The sequence below is a fragment of the Tenrec ecaudatus genome, chromosome 15 (genome assembly GCF_050624435.1).
Source record: "Tenrec ecaudatus isolate mTenEca1 chromosome 15, mTenEca1.hap1, whole genome shotgun sequence".
Taxonomy (NCBI): domain Eukaryota; kingdom Metazoa; phylum Chordata; class Mammalia; order Afrosoricida; family Tenrecidae; genus Tenrec; species Tenrec ecaudatus.
Window position 1 is genome coordinate 97,569,377 of NC_134544.1, and position 12,639 is coordinate 97,582,015.

Here is a 12,639-nt window from a genome sequence, read left to right on the forward strand (position 1 = left end):
AACATTTCTGTATTCTTTATTTAGGCACGCTACTATGTTCTGGTGAACAGTGGGTATTTTGGGGGATATAAATGTAATTTTTTTGACATCTGTTCATTTTTAATAGCTCAAAAATTATCAGGTTAAGAAGTTCATGTGTCTGAGATAAAAGACATACTGTATATTCTTGTGTATAAGCCGAGTTTTTCAGCACAAAAAATGTGCTAAAAAACTGGGGTTCAGCTTATACATGGGTCAGTGGTACCTGTTAGGTGTAACATCTCGCTGCCCCACCCCCCTGAGGTAACGCGATGAGTGCCCATTATCTCGCGGGTGATTGCTGTTTCTCCGCTGTTCATTCAAAGCCCCGCTGACACTGCAAGGCTTTGAATGTTTGTTTACTCACATCTAACCAATCAGAGCCGTCCTATGAAGTGGATGGCTCCAATTCACAGAAGCACCCATAGTGATTCACTTATTCCAGCAGCTGAATTGATAAGGATGTGTCTGTGGCTGTGCTCCGTCTCTCCCTCTGGTCTCTGTATTAATTCACATCCTGCATCCCCCGCCCACACGCACTCCCTCCTCCTACCGGCTAACACGTCCGGGGTGGGGGTAGGGGTGGCATTACCATTAAAGTTTTTTCTCAAAGTCTTGTTTTTTTATCCTATTAGAAATGGATAATCTTGAACCAAACAAAAATGCCGGTCATATGAGGCTGGTTTCAAAATGAAGGTTCTGTCAAGAGCAATAACAGTATTGCAAGTAGGAAATGCTGTGTTGACGAAAGCAAGTGAGGGAGTGGCGGAAAATGAAGGCTGACTTGGAACAGATTCCAAAAGCAAAAAAAGCTCGCCATGGTTTAACGTCTTTTTATGGGGCTATAGAGATTGAATTGCATAAATGGGTTATGGAGTGTCATCAAAATGTTGTTACTGCATAACACCCATGGGAATCCGCATACGTGTTCTACAAATGGCTAAGGATGACAAATATAAAGCACCAGGCATTGAAAAATTTGCTGTGTCAGTAGGATGGTGTACCCGCTTCATGAATAGGTTTTGGCCTACTCTGTTTGAGACAAAGAACAAAGATTTCCCAGAAACTGTCATGACCTTGAAGAAAAAATGACCGTATGTCATTCCAGTCATTTATTATAAAACAAAGCAGGATTTATAATTATGACCTGGCAGATATTGGGAATATGGATGAAACTGCCATGACTTTTGATCTTCCAAGCAACAAAACTGTGGCAAGTATAGGAGAAAAAAAACATTTTTCTCAAAACCACAGGAAATTAAAAAACAAAAGACTTTACAGTTGTTCTATCATGTTTGGCTAATGGAACTAAGCTGCATCCTGTCATTATTTTTAAAAGAAAGACCTTTCCTAAAAAGATCAATTTCCCACCAAGAATTACTGTATATACACATGTTAAAGGCTGGATGGATAAAGACAGAACAAAAAAATGGCTGAAAGAAATTTGGAATCAACAACCAAGAGCAGCCTTAAATAAAAAGCCATCGTTACTTATTTGGGATATATTTAGAGCCCACTTATTAGATGACATTAAAAAAAATGGCAAAATCTAGTAAAGTTACTTTAGCTGTTATTCCAGGTGGGGTTACATCTGTACCGCAGCCTCTGGATATATCTTTGAATAGGCCTTTTAAAGACCATTTGCATTAAGGGATGTCATCTGGTCAAGTCCTACTAACAAAAGGAGGATATCTCATGAAGCCTGTGTTGGACAGGGTTCTCTAAAGACAAACCAGATTGCTAGTAATTATATGTCCCATCCCACGGGTCATCAACAACGTGGACACCTGAAAGAGGGACTGTGAATGAAGATGGGCAAGAGACGCGAGAAATGGAGGCAAGACAGGAATCTGATCAAGCCTCGTTTATTGAGCTGAGAGCAGAGGCTTAAATAGCAGCGAAGGGCGGGCACCATTACGTCACATGGAAATAGGGTACAGCTGAGGTAGCCAATAGTCGTGCATCTCCCAAATAAGGAAGAAATGGCGGGCAACTGTGATTGAACAGTTAAGTATGCTAATGAAGCATACCAGACACCTGGGGAGAAATGCCACCAGTCATGTATTGACCAATGAACATAGCAGCTGCTAGTGAAAGAGCACCAATCCTAGTAAGGGTCAAGACAGCCACCATCTGGCATGTGAAACAAAGGCAGTAAAACTACCAGGCACAGTTTGTACGGCAGGAAACTGAGAGTAAATTCATAAAGGTCTTAAATCCAGGGTAGGGGGAAACGCAGATCCCTACAATTATATATATAAAAATATTTATAGATAGATATATAATACAAGAAATGAACCGTTAAATTATATACAGATAGATAATACAAGTAATTAAAAGTTAAATTATAAAGCAGTGAGACACTAGCAGTCCTTTAAGGCTTGAGAGCCGCCAGTTGCCAGTCCCCTTCTATAGAGAGAGCTGGGCTATATATATCCAGGCAGCAAACAGCAAGGCAGGTCCCCAACTGTCATCAACTGTCAGTCCCCAGCTCCAGAGATGTACATTCCAATGGTGTGGGCTTAAAGGGACCTCAACTTACAGTGACAGAGTCCACAGGCTAGGCATCCCACATGTAGTGTACCCCTTTAAACTGAGGCACAGAACAAGCAAGGCGAGCCATTTATCCCTCTGCACTTCAGTTAATCTTACTTGTGTTTATCGGCCAGGCTGGCACAATAAACTATCGCAAAGCCTAACATAGAGTTAATAACAAAGTGGGTTCAAGATGCATGGGAAGACATTCGAGAAGACATGGTGCACTGTGCCTTCCAGAAATGTAGTATTAATAATGCTATGGATGGCAGTGAAGACTGCGCTTTATATGAAAATGACAGCAGTGATGGTGATGATGGCGATTGCAGTAAGGACAGCGTCTATGATGACCTCACACCAGCTGAAGCTCTGCACTGGGATACAGATTATGATGAGGAATCCAGTTTTGAAGGATTTTAACTCTTTACATTTTAGTTTGGTTGCTGATTGAGCTCAGGGAATAGTACTCTTAAGGTATTGTTTTTTGTTGAACCTATTTTCCACTTACTGTGCTGGTTTACTAATGTTAAATGACTTGTCCTTTTATTTACGTTTCCATTAAAAAGAAATATTTCAATACATTACCCCACTGATGTCTCAATTTTTAGTAATTTTATTTTCATTTGTTTTGATTAGTGAAACTCAGCAATAACTTCTGCATTTTCTACTAGGTTTATACTCGAGTCAATCAGTTTTTCTGATTTCCCAGGTAATAAGTAGGTACCTCGGCTTATAATTGGGTCGGCTTATATTTGAGTATATATGGTAGGTATAAATTAATATTTTCTTTTTTTTTCTAACCTCGTCCCCTCCCCCACCCTCCCCGCCTCCCACCTGCCTAAATTCATATTTTCAATGAAAAATTCTGCACTCAAAACTGTTCTCTAATAATTGCATCCCAGGGGAAAAGATGTCTTGCCAGAAAGAACCTTCTAGTGAACTCAGCCAGTCACAGTCAGAATATAACAGACTATTTTCGCCTTTTTTTTCCTTTTAAAAACATATCATGACACCCACACCCACACGAAGAAATTTTTTTAAAAATAAAATAAATAAAAACATATCATAACCCCCCAACCCACCCAGGGTACACATAACTCACCATATCTGCAAATTTCAGAGGCTCCCTCTCCTTCAACTTGACAACTAACCAGTTCTGGTTATTACCTACTGATGACCTCCCCTTAAATAGAAACATCCACCCAATACCTCGGACCTGTCTTCCTCTGCCTATATCCAATCTGGGACCCCTTCATTGATGATGGATAGTCTGGTGTGGCACAGAAACCCAATAGATTTCCACTAATTATCATGTGACATTTATCACAGTGTCACCAAAAAAGGGACCCTTTTTTATATATACAATGACATTGACCCAATGCCCTCCCCTCTGTATTTTATGGAGAGTTGATAAGTTTCTCTGGTAATTACTAGATATACTCTACATATGCCACCCCCACTACTGCCTCGAGACCCACTCCCCTTTTGTCGGTAACACACACTTCATATATTGTAACATATACTAGCACACCTCTTGACATGTCCTTTTCCAATTTATCAAAAATCATACTACTTAGCCAGAAGACCACTTATGATTAATACCATCACGTAAACAGAACTCTTGTGCTAACATCTCCTATTTGTCATAGCAATCCATCTCTATCAATCTTTCTTCATTTCCACACAACACAATTTCAGGCCACTACCTGACCTTCCTACTCTAACCCAAAGAGCCAACCCCTTGCCCTCTACACAACCCTCAAACTAACACACCAACTACAGGTGGAACAATATGCCACACAAACAAAAGACAGCAACATATCCACAAAAAGTACAGGTCAACAAAGGTAAACACTGTACGATTACCCAAACATAATGGAACACACAGCGAGTAAAGTCATTGAACTACCAGGAAGAGAATTATGTGTAAGACCACACAAGAGGTCTGGGAATCAATCTTGAAAACAAACTGGAAAAAAAAAGAACTACTAAGAACCTCATAACCAAAAGAAATCCAGGTGGTTAAAAAGTTCAAAAACAGATAAAAGGGTAAAATGTGTTATAAGAACTGAGCAACAGAATGGAAGAAAATCAAATCAATGAGCTGAACAATCATGCAGATTTCAGCAAACAAGAGAATGAAGAAAACAGAAAATCAAAAGCACTGAAGAAATCCTGGGGATAATGTGGAACACCATGAAGAGAAATACACATCTCATTGGAATACCGGAACAGAAGAAAAAAACAAGAGTACAGATAAAATAGAAAGGAAATTCATGGGACAAAATTTCCTCAATATCACAGAAGGCCTCAATAGCAATCCAGAAAGCAAAGAGAACAGCAAATAGGTTAGATCCTTTCTGTCCACAAGCAAAATTCAAGACATATAGTAGTAGACGTGATATGTATTACTAAGGAGAAACTAAAACACAAACTCACTGCTCACTCATAGCAACCCTAATGGACAAGGTAAAGCTGCCTCACCTTTCGCCCATGGAACATCTGGAATTTAAAGACTACTTACCTGGAGGTTAGAAAAACCACTATGCCACCCGTGTGCTCTTTTGAAACTCAAGAGTAGCAAAGTGGAAATATGGAAGAGTACCAATGGCTGCCACAAGGGGGCAGCAAGGATGAAAAAGAAGGTTGGCTGCAAGCAGAAGTTGCTGAACTCTCTACCTGCTACTCCTGAGGCACTCTGGCTGTCAGTGTGTCCCTAGAAAGTTGATGCTCAGCCCTGGTGAGCCATTAGCCAGAGACCTTAAATCAGTTTTCAAAATAAAATAACACTGGAGCAGAGACAAGTGAGCAGCAAGACAAGAATCCATAGGGTCAATCTGGCAAGTCTTGAATGGCAAGATAAGTAGCACAGGGTTGGTATAGACCTGTACTGTTCCAAACTGGTCCAAGAGCTGTCAGCTACCCATGTGGCTCTGGCGGCTCACTGCCCCGTGAAGCAAGACCTTCCACATCTTGGCATTTCAGCTCTTCCCTGTTTGTATTGAACCAATGACTGCCATCCCACCCCACCACTTCCCATCCTGCCTCCTGTCCCTGAATCTCTGCACCTTTGCAGCCTCCTCTCCCTCTTCCAGCTGTCTGGCTGACTCATCCCTTCAATGTCCTATTTAAATTCCTGAGGGAATTGTGATGGGCCCTGCTTGTGTAAAATTACATGATCATCCACCTCAGAAGCTACAAGTTACCTTTGTTGGGGAAGGGGGGGGGGTGTCTCTCAAGTCATAGGCCGTGGTGCAGGGTTGACAGAGTGAGCAGCCACAATTTAGAGACGAGCCACCATTCAAACTCTGTCACCAGCAGGAACCTATCTAGGAAGAATTTGTTCGGTTGGGTTCCCTAGAGACGCAAAGCCAGTGGTCCTTGGATGTTTTGTACACAGAAAGACAGTTCTACCAAGAAATGCTTTACACAGCTGTAGAACGAGCTCCATCCAGTCGAGTACAAGTCAGGCTTCTCCTGACCCATGGAAGCTTATGAACAGGAAGCAAGACAACAAAGCAAAGACAGAGATGGGCTGAGAACAGTGGCACAGACTGGCCATGCAGAGGTCTGAAGTCAGCCAAATGAATCCACCAACAGTCCACTCAGGACTCCTGGGATTGGCAGATGATGCCACAGAAGATCAAAGAACCAGATGCATGATTCAGCCCTGACAGATGGGAAAGGACCAAAGAGGATTTGACTCTGCTCAGTCTCTCACTCTTATACAAAATGGCTTATGATCCAACCTGATAGCTTAGGCACCACCCTACCCTGTGAGGCTTGAGCTGAAGGATTCACAAAAACCAACTGGTTCCTGTCTCAGTTGATGTTACTGATTTTTCAGAAAAAATATTGACAGACTTTTCTGGGGAGGCACCTGTAAGTAAACTCGAACTGCCAAATTTTCAGATCAAAGCCAAGTCTGTTAACTATCTGCACAGCCCAGGGACACCTAAGAATTCATAGGCTGATTTAAAATTTGAAATAAAATAATGTGATGTGCTTGGTGAAAATGTATCATTGACATCAACGTTTTTCCCCACTGCTTGAAGGTTCTCTGATCACTGTAAAACTTAACTACCCCCCACTCCAACCAGACAGGATGTTTGGGGCACATCATCTGTTGGATTCTCACTGGATTCTTGAAGCAGTCCACTGCTTGTTTCACTCTGTAAGCCTTTGCAGGAATAAACTTAGAATGTCTCAAATCAACCTGGTCTCAGTTTTTGGCTACAATGACAGGTTCTCCTAGAAACCTTGCAGTCCAAAAACAATATGACCCTTTCACATACAACCCCACATCATACATAAGAAGAATGAATAGTAACAATACTAATAAACCATTATTGATCAAAATGTAAATAACACTATAAAATGAGAATATATGAAAGAGGTTACACTTAGTAATGAGTTTTTAGATAAACACCACACGAGTATCTACATAAAATAAAATACTGATTAATAGCATATGATCAAAGTTAAAACTCTGTAGAAAAAAATTCCCTAACAAGAAAATATAAAACATGTAACATACTTGGTAAAGTTTTGCAAATAAGCTGTGATGAATTAATTTTAGATTTAAAAAGGCAAACCATTCTCTTCTTTTTAAGGCAAATCATTCTTAAGTAAATAAGAATTTTTAGTAAAGATAAAATGTTCAGAATATCTGATCAAATATGTCAATAGAGTCATTTAACTATACATAATTACATGGAAAAGTTATTTAAATAATTTTAATTTTGAAAGTTCATATTGAAACAAGGGGATGATACTACTGGCCAAATAAACTAAATGTTTCCCATCCCAAGACTACACAAAGTCATTTGCTCCCAAGTAAGCAATGGACAAGAATTTCTCGTGATTGGATTGTTTTGATGTAAAATGGTTCAGTTACTTTGAGAAATTATTGGATAGTTTCTTAGAAAGCCTACCAGTGTCTTACCATTTTATCCTGAAACATGTTTCCAAGGTGTTTGCCTTGTTGAGTTGAAAATATATGTCACCAAAAGCTGTGAGCTAATGATTTATAGATTTGTACACAATTAACTAAGTTTGAAATAGTCAGCATGGCCTTCAACATATGAATAAAAAAGCAATCAGTGTTACATCCATGCAATAAATATTATTGTTATTTTTAAGAGCTATCAAACCATGGAAATAGTTAGATGAATCTTAATTTGAATTAGTCATTTTTAAAAAAGTTATTCATTATATGATTTTGATTTAAAACTTTTGAAAACAGAACTATAGAGATATGACAAACCAATCAGTAACTGCCAGGAATTTGGAAATACGGTGTTCAATAGGTATTCAATAGGGGAGGCATAGGCACTTTTTTACAGTACCAAAATCCTTCTACTTGGTATTGTCATGGCGTAAATATGGTATTTTGATTTATAAAAGCACTTAAAACTTCACAGCATAAAGAGTCAACCTTAGCTATGGAAAAGTAAAAATAAAAGCTTAGGGATCTCAAGAGAGATATCAAATTATAAAAAGTGATGTTATTAAAAATGTCTGACACAACTCCCTGAAGTTGGCAGGGACAACATGCTAGCATACATAACTCTAAGGTGAACAGAGGCTGCAAACCTAAAGGCAACATAGTGCACACAGCACCGTGCTCTCCATTTTACAAATTCCTTTCCCATGACTTCAAAGCTCAAAATATGAAATCATCACACATCCACAGTATAATTAAAAATATAAAATTGCAAATGTATAATAAATAAAATTAAAATGTTCTCATTACAACAAAATGCTGGAAAGCTTCAAACAATAACAAAACACAACATAGCTTTGGATTATAATACAAAGGGTAAAATCAATATCCCTGAAGCCTTATTATATCAGTAAATGATTGAATGAATAATAAAAATGGGGTAAAGAATCACCTCTCACAAGAGAATTTCAAGTGACTTATATATATTATATACACATGTAGCCACTAAAAGAGTAAACTGTGAAGTTCTTCAAGATTTAATTTTACAATAACCCACAATGAATTTAATTAGCACATTGCATTTGGTGAATCTACTGTAAAATATATTTTTACACTGTGAATGACAAAGGTGTGACGTTGAGGAATTAAGTGCACGTGACACAAGTCATAGTATTTTAAATGGTATACACATGAAAAAGCTTGACCATAAATTAATATAACTTAAAATATTTGGTACCTTTTAATTATGATGTTGCTGATGAAATATGTAATACATAGTATATTCCTAGAAAAAATAATTATACCTGTGTTGGAACCAGTATTCTCTGTAGAAGTGAGCTTTGCAGGACATCATCTACTATACTTTGGACATACTATCAAGAGGGACCAGTCCCTGGAGATGGACACAGTAGCTGCCACAACAAACTCAAGCCTAGATTGTGAAGATGGACCAGGACCAGGCAGTGCTTTGTTCTGATGCACATAGGACACTCGATGGCACCTAACAGTAACAACAATAGTGCAAACGGAAACAAACAATATATCTTGCTGTTTGAACTGGAACAACTCAGAATAGCACACATTTTTCTGTGCATGTATAGACATCTCAATAATATGAATGTGTTTACATTCAGAACATGTTAGCAACTGTAAATGAGATACTAGAAAGAAGAAAACAGACTAGGAAAATAAGGGATACCAGGTCATATTTGGCTCCAGCAGGGACACTTGTGTGTGAGAAGAAAGAGGATCAGATGTGAACATCATTCTGCTCTGACATGTTACTCATCCTAAACCAGACACGACTGACTTCAACCTGAAACCCTAAGTGTTCTACGTTGTAGTAAGCCACTGAGATCCCAACACTGAGTCTGGTATTTCAGAAGCAGGTCAACAGAACTGTTTTCTAACTTTCAACCAGTATTCCAGTGCTTAACTGTTTTCACCACTCAGAACCTCCAGGTGCCCTCAATGAATTTGAAAAATTCTCTTCAGATTTCCTGAGGTTTATTAAATATTAGTAATTGAAATTCCAGGTGGAGTCATTTCTCCACCATGTAAGACAGGCTGCTTCCTCTGCATGGGACAATAGTTTTGCCTGTTATACCTTTTTACTTCACAGATATCAATTGTAGACCAGAAGCTATGAAAATACAGAAATCCTGTCCACCAAGCCCTGAGGACGATATTCCTGCTCAAAGCATCCAATACACAGAGAGGACCATAGGGCAGGCCCCACTATGAGACATGACGTCCCTTGCTGACCCATGGGGCTACAGGGAGAACACTGGAGAACAGTGCAGGAATTGAGCCCGACTTAACAGCACCACACTAAGGTGAAACACTACGAGTATGCAACAGAACAGCAAGGGGAACAGAGCAAAGAAGTCCCCAGGGAATACCAAAATTAGACTTTGGGCCCAGGGCCTGATACCATCTCACTCCCCTGGAAAATATTCCGAAAGGTCAACAAACCAACCTTGAACGATTTACATGCTTTTCTTGTTATTGTCGATGGCTTTTGTTTTGTTTTCTTTTGTTGATTTGTTTGGCTCTGTCTTGTTTTTTGTGTATACTATTCTCTCTACAGGTCTATCTAGATAAGATAGGCAGGATAAACAATCTGGAGGAGAAAACAATGGGACCAATGGCTCTGAGGGGGGCATGGGAGAAGGGCAGATGGGGGGAAAGAAAGTAGGTGTTAACAAACCTAGGGGCAAGGAAACAACAAATGATCCAAAATCAATGGTGAGGAGAGTATAAGAGACCTGGTTCAGGAGGCCCTTAATCAAGGGCAATGTAACTAAGAGGAATTACTGAAACCCAAATGAAAGCTGAGAACGATAGTGGGACAAGAGGAATGGAAAAGGAAATAGAGGAAAGAACTAGGAGGCAAAGAGCACTTATAGAAGTCTATATATAGGCATGCACATATGTAAATATTTTTATATATGATGATGGGGATATATATCTATGTGCATATATTTATAGATTTAATATTAAGGTAGCAGATGGATATTGGACCTCTACTCAACTACTCCCACAAAGCAAGAACACTTTGTTCTATTAAACTGGCATTCCAGGATGCTCACCTTCCTGAAACAATTGCTGAAGACAAACTGGGTGCATAAGCAAATGTGGTGAAGAAAGATGATGGTGCATGGCTATCAAAAGATATAGCATCTAGGATCTTAAAGACGTGAAGAAACAAGTAGCTGTCTAGCTGAGAAGCAACACAGCCCACATGGAAGAAGCACACCAGCCTGTGTGATCATGAGGTGCCGATAGGATAGGATCAGGTATTAGGCATCAAAGAACAAAAAATCATATCATTGTGAATGAATGGGTGTGCATAGTGGAGACCAAGACCCATCTGTAGGCAACTGGACATCCCTTACAGAAAGGTCGCAGGGAGGAAATGAGCCAGTCAGGTTGCAGTATAGCACAGACAAAACATACAACTTTCCTCGAGTTCTTTAATGCTTCCTACTCCCCGCTACTGTGATTCCAATTCTACCTTACAAATCCGGCTGGACCAGAGTATGTACATGGGTACACATAAGAGCTGGAGACACAGGGAATCCAGGACAGATAAAATGTTTGGGACCAATATTGAGAGTAGCCATACCTGGAAGATAAGGGGAAGGTAGGTGAGAAAGGGGGAACCGATCACAATAACCCCCTCTCAGGGAGACAGACAACAGAAAAGTGGGTGAAGGAAAACATTGGACAGTGTAAGTCATGAAAATATAATAATTTGTAAATTATCTAGGTTCATGGAGGGTGGGGGAGGAACGGGGAAAATGAGGAGCTGATATCAAGAGTTCAAGTAGAAAGAAAATGTTTTGAGAATGATGATGACAACAAGTGTACAAAAGTGCTTGACACAATGGATGTATGTATGGATTGTAATAAGAGCTGTATAAGCTCCTAATAAGATTATTTTAAAAGAAAAAAGATCTTTATATACAAGAGCAGTTGAATATTGAGAAAACATCCCAGACTAAGTGCATAAGTCTGATATTAGCCCATATGTCCAATACCAATATATAAAGACTTCTTCAGACTCATGAAACACATGCAATGATGTCGAATGCAGGAAGATCACAGGCTAGAGAGTGGAAGATCTTGTGGATCCAGTGGCATTATAAGCATCTTAGCGTTGGCAGGGGTCTCTACATGGTTTCTCTAAGTCCAGGGTTCTGGCTGCATTAGGGTAGGTCCATGTGGCTTCTCAGGGATGTTTCACCAGGAGTTAGCAGACAGAGAGAGTGCCTTCTACCTCCAAGAAGGAGTACCAGAATTCCCAGAAGCCTCAGGAGAAGGCCACTCTCACACAGAGGCTTCATTGGCTATATCCTGACTGATGGGCTAGACTCCACCCCTCATCCCTTAATCCTCAAACTGACACCAGATTATACAACTACCACATGCACCAACCACTAAAACTAAGGATGAAGATACAGGAATTTTATCAGTACCTTCAGGTAGAAATTAATCAAACACAAGATCAAAATGAATGGATAATTATTGACAACTGAAATGCAAAAGTTGGAAACAAAGAGGAAGGAACAATTAATTGGAAAATATGGTCTTGGTGATAGAAATAATGATGGAAATCACATGACAGAATTTTATAAGGCTAACAACTTGTTCATAGCAAATACCTTTTTTGCCCAAACACAAAAGGCTACTATACAGATGGCGTACATAGGACTCAAATTGAGTATATCTCTGGGAAGAGAAGATGGAGAAGCTCAATATCAACAGCTAAAACCAGTCTGGGGGCCAACTGTGGAATGAACAATCAATTTCTCATATGTAAATTCAGATTCAAGCTGAAGAAAAAATAAAGCAATGCCATGGGAGTAAAGTACAATCTTGGGTCTTTCTCACCTTAGTTTCAAGATCATCTCAGATACAGATTTGACTCCTTGAACACTAATGACAGGAGAGCTGATGTGCTGTGGGTGACATAAAGAATATCACTCATGAAGAAAGTAAAGGTTATTAAAAAGTGAGGAAAGAAAGAAAAGAGCAAAGTGGGTGTAAGAAGAGACTCTGTAACTTGTTTTAAATTATGGAGTAGCTAAGGCACTTACTTCATAAGAAATGAAGTCAAACAGCTGAATAGAAGCTTA